This window comes from Dama dama, chromosome 9, assembly GCF_033118175.1.
Source record: "Dama dama isolate Ldn47 chromosome 9, ASM3311817v1, whole genome shotgun sequence".
NCBI classification, from domain to species: domain Eukaryota; kingdom Metazoa; phylum Chordata; class Mammalia; order Artiodactyla; family Cervidae; genus Dama; species Dama dama.
Window position 1 is genome coordinate 17714504 of NC_083689.1, and position 11831 is coordinate 17726334.

Sequence of the window (11831 nt, forward strand, 5' to 3'; positions counted from 1 at the left end):
TGTGTATGGTGTAAGAAAGTGTTCTAGTTTCATTCTTTTACAAGTGGTTGACCAGTTTTTGACCAGCACCACTTGTTAAAGAGATTATCTTTTCTCCATTGTATATTCTTGCCTCCTTTGTTGAAGATAAGGTGTCCATAGGTGAGACAGCAAAAGAGACACAGATGTATAGAACAGTCTTTTGGACTCTGTGGGAAAGGGCAAGGGTGGGATGATTTGGGAGAGTGGCGTTGAAACATGTATATTATCATATGTGAAACGAATTGCCAGTCCAGGTTCGATGCATGATACAGGGTGCTCGGGGCTGGTGCACTGGGATGACCCAGAGGGATGGGATGGGGAGGGAGGTGGAGGGGGCTTCAGGATGGCAACACATGTACACCCGTGGTGGACTCATGTCAATGTATGGCAAAACCACTACAATATTGTAAAGTAATTAGTCTCCAGTTAAGATAAATAAATTCACAAGCAATAAATGCTGGAGAGGGTGTGGAGAAAAGGGAACCCTCTTACTCTGTTGGTGGGAATGCCAACTAATACAGCCACTATGGAGAACAGTGTGGAGATTCCTTAAAAATCTGGAAATAGAACTGCCATATGACCCAGCAATCCCACTCCTGGGCATACACATGGAGGAAACCAGATCTGAAAGAGACACGTGCACCCCAATGTTCATCGCAGCACTGTTTATAATTGCCAGGACATGGAAGCAACCTAGATGTCCATCAGCAGATGAATGAATAAGAAAGCTGTGGTACATATACACAATGGAATATTACTCAGCCATTAAAAAGAATTCATTTGAATCAGTTCTAATGAGATGGATGAAACTGGAGCCCATTATACAGAGTGAAGTAAGCCAGAAAGATAAAGACAAATACAGTATACTAATGCATATATATGAAATTTTAAAAGATGGTAACGATAGCCTTACATGCAAAACAGAAAAAGAGACACAGATGTACAGAACAGACTTTTGGACTCTGGGATAAGGCGAGGGTGGGATGTTCTGAGAGAATAACATTGAAACAAGTATACTATCAAGGGTGAAACAGATCACCTGCCCAGGTTGGATGCATGAGACAAGTGCTCAGGGCTGGTGCACTGTGAAGACCCAGAGGGATGGGATGGGGAGGGAGGTGGTAGGGAGGATCGGGGTGGGGAACACATGTAGATCCATGACTGATTCATGTCAATGTATGGCAAAAACCACTACAATACTGTAAAGTAATTAGCCTCCAATAAATAAAAATAAATGAAAAAAAAATTTTTTAATAAAATAAATAAATTCATGTTAAAAAATAAAATAAAATTTGTTAATCCTTAAGTTTTTTAATTATGTATAGGATTTTTTGTTTCACTACTGTCTCAGTTAAATGTCTGATGTGAGAAACTAATGTACTATATTTGGGCTTTATTCTGTGCTGACGGGATAATACAACTTCATTGTCATTTCATCAGTTTACTGAAGTGATTGACAAAATTGCATATATTTGAGTTGTGCCACATGAAGGTTTTCTAAAGGTGTACAAAGTAATGATTTAATACAGAGAGACCTTGGGGATGATTACAGTCAAGTTAATTAGCATATCTGTCACCTCACAGAGTTCCTATTTGTGTGTATGGAAACAGTTATATAGATCTCCCTTAGCAGATTTTAAGAAAACAACCAGAATTATTAGCTGTTTTTTTTAAACTTATTCATCTATCAATAGACACTTACCTGTATTTTCACTATTTCAAATGACAGCACATGACAAGGAAACACACATATCTCTTTGAGGTTCTGATTTATCTCGTTGGCATCTACTTTAAGTGGGGTTGCTGGAGCCTATGGTAGATCTATTTCAATTAGTTTCCATTTTTAATTTTTAAGGAACCTCCATTCTGTTTTCTATAATGGCTGTACCAATATTCATGCTCACTGATCAGGTACAAGTTTTTCCCTCACTTCCACATCCTCCCAACATTTGTTTTCTTTTAAGTTTTTTCCTTAAAAAGTCATCCAAAGAGATGTGAGTTGAGCTTTGATTTAGCTATGGACTTGCGTCTGCAATATTAACTCCTGTTGTGCACCTTTTCGTATACCTGATGGTCTGGTTCTTCTGATCATAAACCCACCTATTTACAGATGAGGAGTTCAGCACCAGGGAATGTCCCACAGCGAGGTCAAGACCCAGCCTTCTTAGATAGTTAACAGATTTTCATGCAAAAACTGCATGTTAACAGATTTTCATTCCTTTACCTTCCTGGTAAAGGAATCACAATTCTCTCACCCTGCTGCCTGAAAGTAACTCAGCTTCATTATTTTAGCAGGTCTGATTTAACTGAGAAAAATTTCTAAATAGTATAATGTAAACACCTCTGGGCTATTTCCTGATCTCTAGAATCGTGATAATAATTGAATCTTCCTAATAGGACTATTGAAAGAAAGTCTTAAAAATCATTTATACTACTTAAACAAGTGACTTTCAGTTCATGTTGATTGATATTTTATGTGTTGCTTTTGTTGTTGTTCAGTCACTAAGCCAGCTCCCACTCTTTGCAACCCCATGGACTGTAGCCTGCTAGGCTCCTCAGTCCATGGAATTTTCCAGGCAAGGATACTGGGGTGGGTTGCCTTTGCCTTCTCCAAATTTATGTGTGCCTTTTAAAAAATACTCAGTTACCCCAGCCTCAGGCTAGAACCAATTTCAGGATCTACATGTGAGTTAACTGGTCAACCTAATGTGAAGCTGGGCTTGATAAACATTGCCAAAGAACATTGCCCAACACTTAGTAAAAGCTCCATTAGTATTACGAATTAATGTTATCATCAATAACCCCTACCAGATCTCATATTTCATAGAGGTTTGAAACATTAACAATAAAATTTAACTTTTCTTGGTATCTCAGCTCCATCTCTTTCCTCAGCGTACACGTCCCCAAAAGTAACCAGTGTCATGGAGTTGATGGGTATGTTTCCTTGTCAATGTTTTCCTAATATCAGTATTCTTTTATGTATCCATAACTAGCTTTTGTAAAATTTTCTGTGAACAGAATACTATCCATATTGCCCCTGAAATAAAGTTGTTTACCACAACATTGTGGTCAAGTCTCTTTGCAAAGAACATTCAACTACTTCAAACATTTTCCTGACACACTTTATTACATAAGAAAAGACAACATTTTAATCAGTTCATAAATTTACCTTTATAAAAATTATTATAAATTGGATAAATTTAAAATATATCTTTCATATGTATTTTAAATGCAATAATATATACTTTAATACATATATATGTATTTATACATATATATAAAGTATATATATATACTTTAATATATATTAAATAAATATTTAATTTACATTATATATATTACATTTTTATTCATATCAGTTTCTCCTTACAAAAATCCTGTGAAAATTCTTGGACCTCTCTCTGTATTATACAAATGGGAATTTGCATATAATATGTGAGTGGGAATTGTTCAAGTTCTAACAATCGGTTTCATAATCAGTTTCACTAATTAATATTAGTAATAGCTTATATTTGTATCAGGGCTTTCCTGGTAGCTCAGATGGTAAGACAATCCGCCTGCAATGTGAGAGACCTGTATTCGATCTCTGGGTTGGGAAGATCCCCTGGAGAAGAGCATAGTAACCCACTCCAGTTTTCTTGCCTGGAGAATCCCATGGAACAGGAGCCTGGTGGGCTACAGTTCATGGAGTCCCAAAGGGTCAGACACAACTGAACAACTAAGTAAAGCAGCAGAGCATATTGGTTTCAATGCAAAAATCATTTCTGTCAACTGCATCCTGTTTTATTAAGTACAATTTGAAAAAATCCTTGGTGTCTGTCTGATTTTAATTTCATAATAGCTTCATATGGCATTTTTCTCTTGTATAGGAAATATTACCAAACAGATTCAAAACTGGACTGCAAAATGCATGACTATGCAGTCAGTTCAGTTCAGTCACACAGTCTTTTTCGACACTTTGCAACCTCACTGACTGCAGCACAACCAGGCTTCCCTGTCCATTACCAACACTTGGAGTTTGCTCAAACTCATGTCCATCAAGTCGGTGATGCCATACAACCATCTCATCCTCTGTCATCCCCTTCTCCTCCTGCTTTCAATCTTTCCCAGTATCAGGGTCTTTTCCAATGAGTCAGTTCTTCTTTCCATCAGGTGGCCAAAGTATTGGAGTTTCAGCTTCAGCATCAGTGTTTCCAAGGAATATTCAGGACTGATTTCCTTTAGGATTGACTAGTTGGATATCCTTGCAGTCCGAGGGACTCTCAAGAGTCCTCCCCAACACCACAGTTCAAAAGCATCGATTCTTTGGTACACAGCTTTCTTTATGGCCCAACTCTCACATCTAACATGACTACTGGAAAAACCATAGCTTTGACTAGACGGACCTTTGTGACTAGATGGACTGAGTGACTAAGCACAGCACAGTACCCCTCCCAGTTCCACAGCAATCACTGTGGGAGGTGGCGTATCACCGTTTTGGGAGCCCTCATTCACATTTGTGAGGTCCCCTGGTGGTCTAGTGGCTAGGATTTGGCACTTTCACCACCACAGCCTGGGTTCGATTCCTAATCCAGGAAGTCTTTTTTGGGCATCCCAGGTGGCTCAGTGGTAAAGAATTCACCTGCCAGTGCAGGATCCACAGAAGACATGGGTTCAATCCCTGAGTCAGGAAGATCCCCTGGAGAAGGAAATGGCAACCCACTCCAGTATTCTTGCCTGGGAAATCCCATGAACAGAGGAGCCTGGCAGGCTATACTCCATGAAGTTGCAAAGAGTCGGACACAATTTAGAGACTAAACAACAACGTTCACATCTGGGGGCCCGAAATCACTGATGGCTGTGACATTTCTTATTTATTGATATGGCAGGAGATATTTTCATTACACGTGGGAAAGTCTGTTTCTTATTCAATATATTTCATTGAATGCTTGTACTTAGTCACTCAGTCATGTCCAACTCTTTGCAACCCCATGGACTGCAGCCCATCAGGCTCCTTTGTCCTTGGGGATTCTCCAGGCAAAAATACTGGAGTAGGTTGCCATGCTCTTCTCCAGGGGATCTTCCTGACCCAGGGATTGAATCCATGTCTCCTGAATTTCAGGTGGATTCTTTACCATCTGAGCCATGAGAGGAGCCCATTTCTGTGATCATAGATTGTCATCACAAAAGTTTCTTGCTCTCCTAACATTCTTCAGGCCAGTGTAATGGAAAAGGTAAGTAGCATAGAAACCAGTTGGGAAAATAAAAAAACAGTATAAAAACAAAGGTGAACAAACAAAAAAACTGGATTTGAGACACTCAGAAATATTGCTGAAGGTACCAGGGCCTATGACCCCAATACTCAGCTATAAAATGGGACACATTGTTACTCATGGTGTATTGTTTAAAAATGGCCCATTGTGGTGACCTGGCAAGCAAAGGATAAAGTCACAGTGGCCACATTACCCTGGTGACACCCTGTTTTTTCCTTAAGACAATATCCTGTTTTTCCCTGCTGGTGCCAGTTTCTCAAGACTACGTGACCACCCGACCGGTAAGACCCCTCTGACTACGTGAACACAAGGCCCCAGATGCATGCTAAAGATAAACTAAGGCCCCCTCCCTTCAGGGCACAATTTCCCATCGATGGGGTATAAGAAGTGTTGGCTGTAAACGGAGAGCACTGGTTTCTCTTTAAAGCCAGCCACTTTCTTTCTTCCCTATAATAAATCTCTTTCCACCTGAATGCCCAGCTAGCTCTCTTTTGCTCTAACTCACCTTACACATTTGGGTCAGTTCTAATGACGTTGATGAATCCGGAGCCTATCATGCAGAATTAAAGCAAGAGAAAGACAAATACTTTATATTAATGCATATATATGAAATTTAGAAAGATGGTACTGACAATTCTACATGAAGGTCAGCAAAGGAGACACAGACGTAAAAACAGACTTTTGGATCTAATGTGAATATTTTGTTTGTGAATTGCTAGAATCCAAAATATGGACACAGTGTTGCATGTCCGTTTATTTGTTTCCTTTCTTTCAATCTTCTCTTCTTTTTCAAAATGTGTTGAAGCTATATGGAGCCACAGAATCTAAAAAATGACTCAGAATTCTTCCTCATTGGACTCTCAGATGATGCAGAACTGCAGCCTTTGCTCTTTATCCTCTTCTTATCCATGTACCTTGTGACCATGCTTGGGAATCTGCTCATCATCCTGACTGTCATCTCTGATCCCCACCTCCACACTCCCATAACTTCTTCCTCTCCAACCTATCCTTGGCTGACATCAGTTTCACCTCCACCACAATCCTGAAAATGATTCTGGACATCCAGACTCACAGCAGGGTCATCTCCTATGCAGGATGCCTGACACAGATGTCCTTTTTTATGTTTTTTGGGTGTTCGGGTAGTCTCCCCTGACTGTGATGGCCTATGACCGGTTTGTAGCCATCTGTCACCCTCTGCATTACTTGGACATTATGAACCCACATCTCTGTGGCTCATTGGTTTTGGTATCACTTTTCATCAGTCTCTTGGTTTCCCAGATGCACAATTCAATGGTGTTAAAACTTACCCACTTGAAAGATGTGGAAATTTCTCATTTCTTCTGTGACCCTTCTCAACTCTTCGACCTTGTGTGTTCTGACACTTTTACCAATAACACAGTCATGTATTTTAGTGCCATCTCTGGTTTTCTCCCTATCTCAGAGATCTTTTTCTCTTATTATAAAATTGTTTCCTCTATTCTAAGGGTCCCTTCATCAGGTGGGGTGGGGTATAAATCTTCCTCCACCTGTGACTCTCACCTGGCAGTTGTTTGCTTATTCTATGGAACAGGTCTTGATGTGTACCTCAGCTAAGCCATCTCACAATCTTGCAGGAAGAATACAGCAGCCTCAGTGATGTGCACTGTGGTCACCCCCATGCTGAACCCCTTCATCTACAATGTGAAAAACAGAGATGTCAAAGGGCCATGTGGAGGTTCGTCAGCAAAACAATCTGTTTCTAAAAGATGTTTCATTTTGGGTTTTTTTAGTGGATGGAATATGGAACACTGATCTTTATTTTTTTAATTTATTTATTTATTTTAATTGGAGGCTAATTACTTTACAATATTGTAGCCGTTTCTTCCATACCTTGACATGAAACCGCCATGGGTGTACATGTGTCCCCCGTTCTGAGCCCCCATACCACCTCTCTCCCCATCCTATTCCTCAGGGTCATCCCAGTGCAATGGCCCTGAGCACCCTGTCTCATGCATCGAACCTGGACTGGAGAACTATTTCACATAATACACATGTTTCATGTATATTACATAATATACATGTTTCAATAATATATACATAATTGAAACATAATATACATGTTTCAATGCTATTCTCCCAAATCATCCCCCCCTTGCCTTCTCCCACAGAGTCCAAAAGTCTGTTCTTCACATCTGTATCTCTTTCACTGTCTTGCATATAGGGTCATTGTTACCATCTTTCTAAATTCCATATATATGCGTTAATATACTGTCTTGGTGTTTTTCCTTATGAGTTACTTCGCTCTGTTTAATAGGCTCCAGTTTCATCCACCTCATTAGAACAGATTCAAATGCATTCTTTTTAATAGCTGAGTAATATTCCATTGTGTATACGTACCACAGCTTTCTTATCCATTCATTTGCTGATGCACATCCAGGGTGCTTCCATGTCCTGGCTATTGTAAACAGTGCTGCGATGAATATCGAGCGACATGTGTCTCTTTCAATTCTGGTTTCCTTAGTGAGTATGCCAAGCAGTGGGATTTCTGGGTCGTATGGCATTTCTATTTCCAGTTTTTTAAGGAATCTCCACACTGTTCTCCATAGTGGCTGCTCTAGTTTGCGTTCCCACCAACAGTGTAAGAAGGTTCCCTATTCTCCACACCCTCTCCAGCATTTATTGCTTGTAGACTTTGGGATAGCAGCCATCCTGACTGGCATGAAATGTTACCTCATTGTGGTTTTGATTTGCATTTCTCTGATAATGAGTGATGTTGAGCATCTTTTCATGTGTTTGTTAGCCATCTGTTTGTCTTCTTTGGAGAAATGTCTGTTCAGTTCTTTGGCCCACTTTTTGATTGGGTCATTTATTTTTCTGGAATTGAGCTGTATGAGTTATTTGTATGTTTTTGAGATTAATTCTTTGTTAGTTGATTCATTTGCTATTATTTTCTCCCATTCTGAAGGCTGTCTTTTCACCTTGCATATAGTTTCCTTTGTTGTGCAAAAGCTTTTAAGTTTCATTAGGTCCCATTTGTTTATTTTTGCTTTTATTTTCAATTCTCTGGGAGGTGGGTCATAGAGGATCCTGCTGTGATTTACATCAAAAAGTATTTTGCCTGTTTTCCTCTAAGAGTTTAATAGTTTCTGGTCTTATACTTAGATCTTTAATCCATTTTGACTTTATTTTTGTGTATGGTGTTAGAAAGCGTTCTAGTTTCATTCTTTTACAAGTGGTTGACCAGTTTTCCCAGCACCACTTGTGAAAGAGATTGTCTTTTCTCCATTATATATTCTTGCCTCCTTTGTCGAAGATAAGGTGTCCATAGGTATGTGGATTTATCTCTGGGTTTTCTATTTTGTTCCATTGATCTATATTTCTGTCTTTGTGCCAGTACCATACTGTCTTGATGACTGTGGCTTTGTAGTAGAGCCTGAAGTCAGGCAGGTTGATGCCTCCAGTTCCATTCTTCTTTCTCAAGATTGCTTTGGCTATTCGAGGTTTTCTGTATTTCCATACAAATTGTGAAATTATTTGTTCTAGCTCTGTGAAAAATACCGTTGGTAGCTTGATAGGGATTGCATTGAATCTATAGATTGCTTTGGGTAGTATAGTCATTTTTATTATATTGATTCTTCCAATCCATGAACATGGTATATTTCTCTATTTGTGTCCTCTTTGATTTCTTTCACCAGTGGTTTATAGTTTTCTATAGATAGGTCTTTTCTTTCTTTATATAGATATAGGCCTAAGTATTTTATTCTTTTTGTTGCAATGGTGAATGTAATTGTTTCCTTAATTTCTCTATTTTCTCATTATTAGTGTATAGGAATGTAAGGGATTTCCGAGTGTTGATTTTATATCCTGCAACTGTACTATGTTCATTGATTAGCTCTAGTAATTTTCTGGTGGAGTCTTTAGGGTTTTCTATGTAAAGGATCATGTCATCTGCAAACAGTGAGATTTTACTTCTTCTTTTCCTATCTGGATTCCTTTTATTTCTTTTTCTGCTATGATTTCTGTGGCCAAAACTTCCAGAACTATGTGGAATAGTAGTGATGAGAGTGAGAACCCTTGTCTTGTTCCTGACTTTAGGGGAAATGCTTTCAATTTTTCACCATTGAGGATAATGTTTGCTGTGGGTTTGTCATATGAAGCTTTTATTATGTTGACGTATGTTCCTTCTATGCCTGCTTTCTGGAGGGTTTTTATCATAAATGGATGTTGAATTTTGTCAAAGGCTTTCTCTGCATCTATTGAGATAATCATGTGGTTTTTATTTTTCAATTTGTTAATGTGGTGTATTACTTTGATTGATTTGTGGATGTTGAAGAATCCTTGCATCCCTGGGATAAAGTCATATGCCAATGTCAATAGAGAAAAAAAACTTAAAACTGAAGACTCATTGGTTTAGTGGTGGTTTAGTTGCTAAATCATGTCTGACACTTGTGACCTCATGTGAAGATTCATTAAAATTAGCCCAAAAAAGAGAAGCTATCCTTAGAGACAAATATTAATTGTGAAAATGGAAAGTATATCACATTCTTTATAGACATAAGGCTACATAGATTTCATGATTGATACTATTGATTTGTAGATATCAAAATAATACATTGAGTGGCTAAATCGGGGAGGGGAATATGAATTTTACGTTAAGTACCTGCAAGTTAACAGCAATAAGTAAAAGTACAAGGTGAATTTCCTCCTGAGGAGAAGATGGGCCCAGATCCTTCCTAGGACATTCATTTTTCTCCTTTCCTGTTCTGCTAATATTATCAAGTCTCCAGAGTTTGGGATAATGTGGACCAATTTGCTAACAATGCATTTGGGGCATTGAGCCCTAAGGTCATACCATTGTAAATAATTGGCCTAATTAATTTGCCTGTTCTAATACTGTGAATCCACACCTGTGTCTCCATCCTTCATAGGAATCTGCATCAGAAGGTGTAGCCTAAGTCTCTCTTCCTGCTCAACCTGAGGAGGGACCCTGAGACTTTATCACACACCAGGCAGGAGAGGGGCAGTGAGTCTGTGTTCCTTGGTCATGCTCCAGCAGAGATGCAGCCCAGCCCCGTAAGTACTGAGGGAGACAGTGATTGAAGGACGAACTGTTGGGAGCATTATTCCCTTGATAAGAGGAACAAACAGGATGTTTTACTTGGTAGAGAAATCTAGAGGGCACCGATCTGCTCAGTTTTCAAATAGAGCACTTAAAATCTACATTCTAGGATCTGGCTGGGGTGTGAGAACTCTCATTCAGATTTCTGCTTCTGCCACCACTGGTTCTGACTGGCATCCCTCCCACCAGAACAGCTAATGGACTCTGTAACCTTCCCCCTGAACACTTCAGTTCATTATGAGAGTAGTGATGAGGATGAGAACGAGGACCAGGATGAAAAATGTGACATCAACCATAATATCATGTACTGTTGTGATGTTATCAGAACATCATAACATCATAGGTGTCTGGCTCTGAAGTGTTTACAATCGGGAGAACAAGACTAACAGGTATATAAAAAGGTACTCAACATCAGTTAATATTGGAAACACAGGTCCAAACCTAGATCAAAGATCACCTCATGACTGTTAGGATGGCTATTAAAAACACTAAAAAGAAAACAAATGCTGGTGAGGAAGTGGAGATAAGTGAACTGTTGTACATGATTGGTGGGAATGAATATCGGTACCTTCGTTAGAGAAAACAGAATGAATGTTCTTTAAAAATGTTTAAACTGCAACAAATTGAAATAGAACTAGAAACCAGCAACCCCACTTCAGAGTATTGGCCAAAGAAATAAGATCAGAACCTCAAAAGTGGATATTTGCATTCCCTTGTCTTTGCAATATTATTTGAAATAGTGAATATATGGATACATATCTGTTGACAGATGAATAGGTAAAGAAAATGAGATGTGTATATATAAACAATGGGATATTATCTAGCCGCAGAAAGAAGAAAATCCTGTCATTTTTGACAACATGGATGGACCTGGACAATACTATGCTTATTAAACTATATACACCAGTCATAGAAAGTCAAATCCACTATGATCTCAGTTCTGTGTGTGAAAAGTTGTTGCTGAATGATAAGACGCCGGGATTCTTGGCCTCCGGAGGAGACAAGTTCAATTCGGGGCCAGAGACGAGGCTGGATCGCTCAGAGCTTTTGTGTAATAAAGTTTTATTAAAGTATAAAGGAGATAGAGAAAGCTTCTGACATAGGCATCAGAAGGGGGCAGAAAGAATACCCCCTGCTAGTCTTTAGCTGTATGTTATATAGTCACTTGCAGTCTGTTAATGAAAAGAAAGGAATGTCTTAAAATTTAGAATGGCACCAGATAATTCATCCCGGGCCATAAACTATTGACTTGAATCTTGTAGAAGGGCAGATTACTGAGTTTCGTTTACATAGATTAGGGGAACAATACCTGAGTAAGTAGGTTGGGCCATTTGGCAGAACTTACAGAGTCTGGGGTAAATTAACATATCTTAAGACAAACATTTCCATAAGAAAAAATGTATTGGTTAACTCAAAGTTTGAGAATAGTTAGCTTCAGGTGAAACCAGGTGTCATGGCAA

The 11831-nt window shown here is 38.9% G+C and overlaps 1 pseudogene; it reads left to right on the forward strand.

The window, feature by feature from the left end:
- Nucleotides 1-6018: 6018 nt before the first annotated feature.
- Nucleotides 6019-7015, forward strand: LOC133062765 (putative gustatory receptor clone PTE01; annotated as a pseudogene).
- The last annotated feature ends 4816 nt before the right edge of the window (nucleotides 7016-11831 follow it).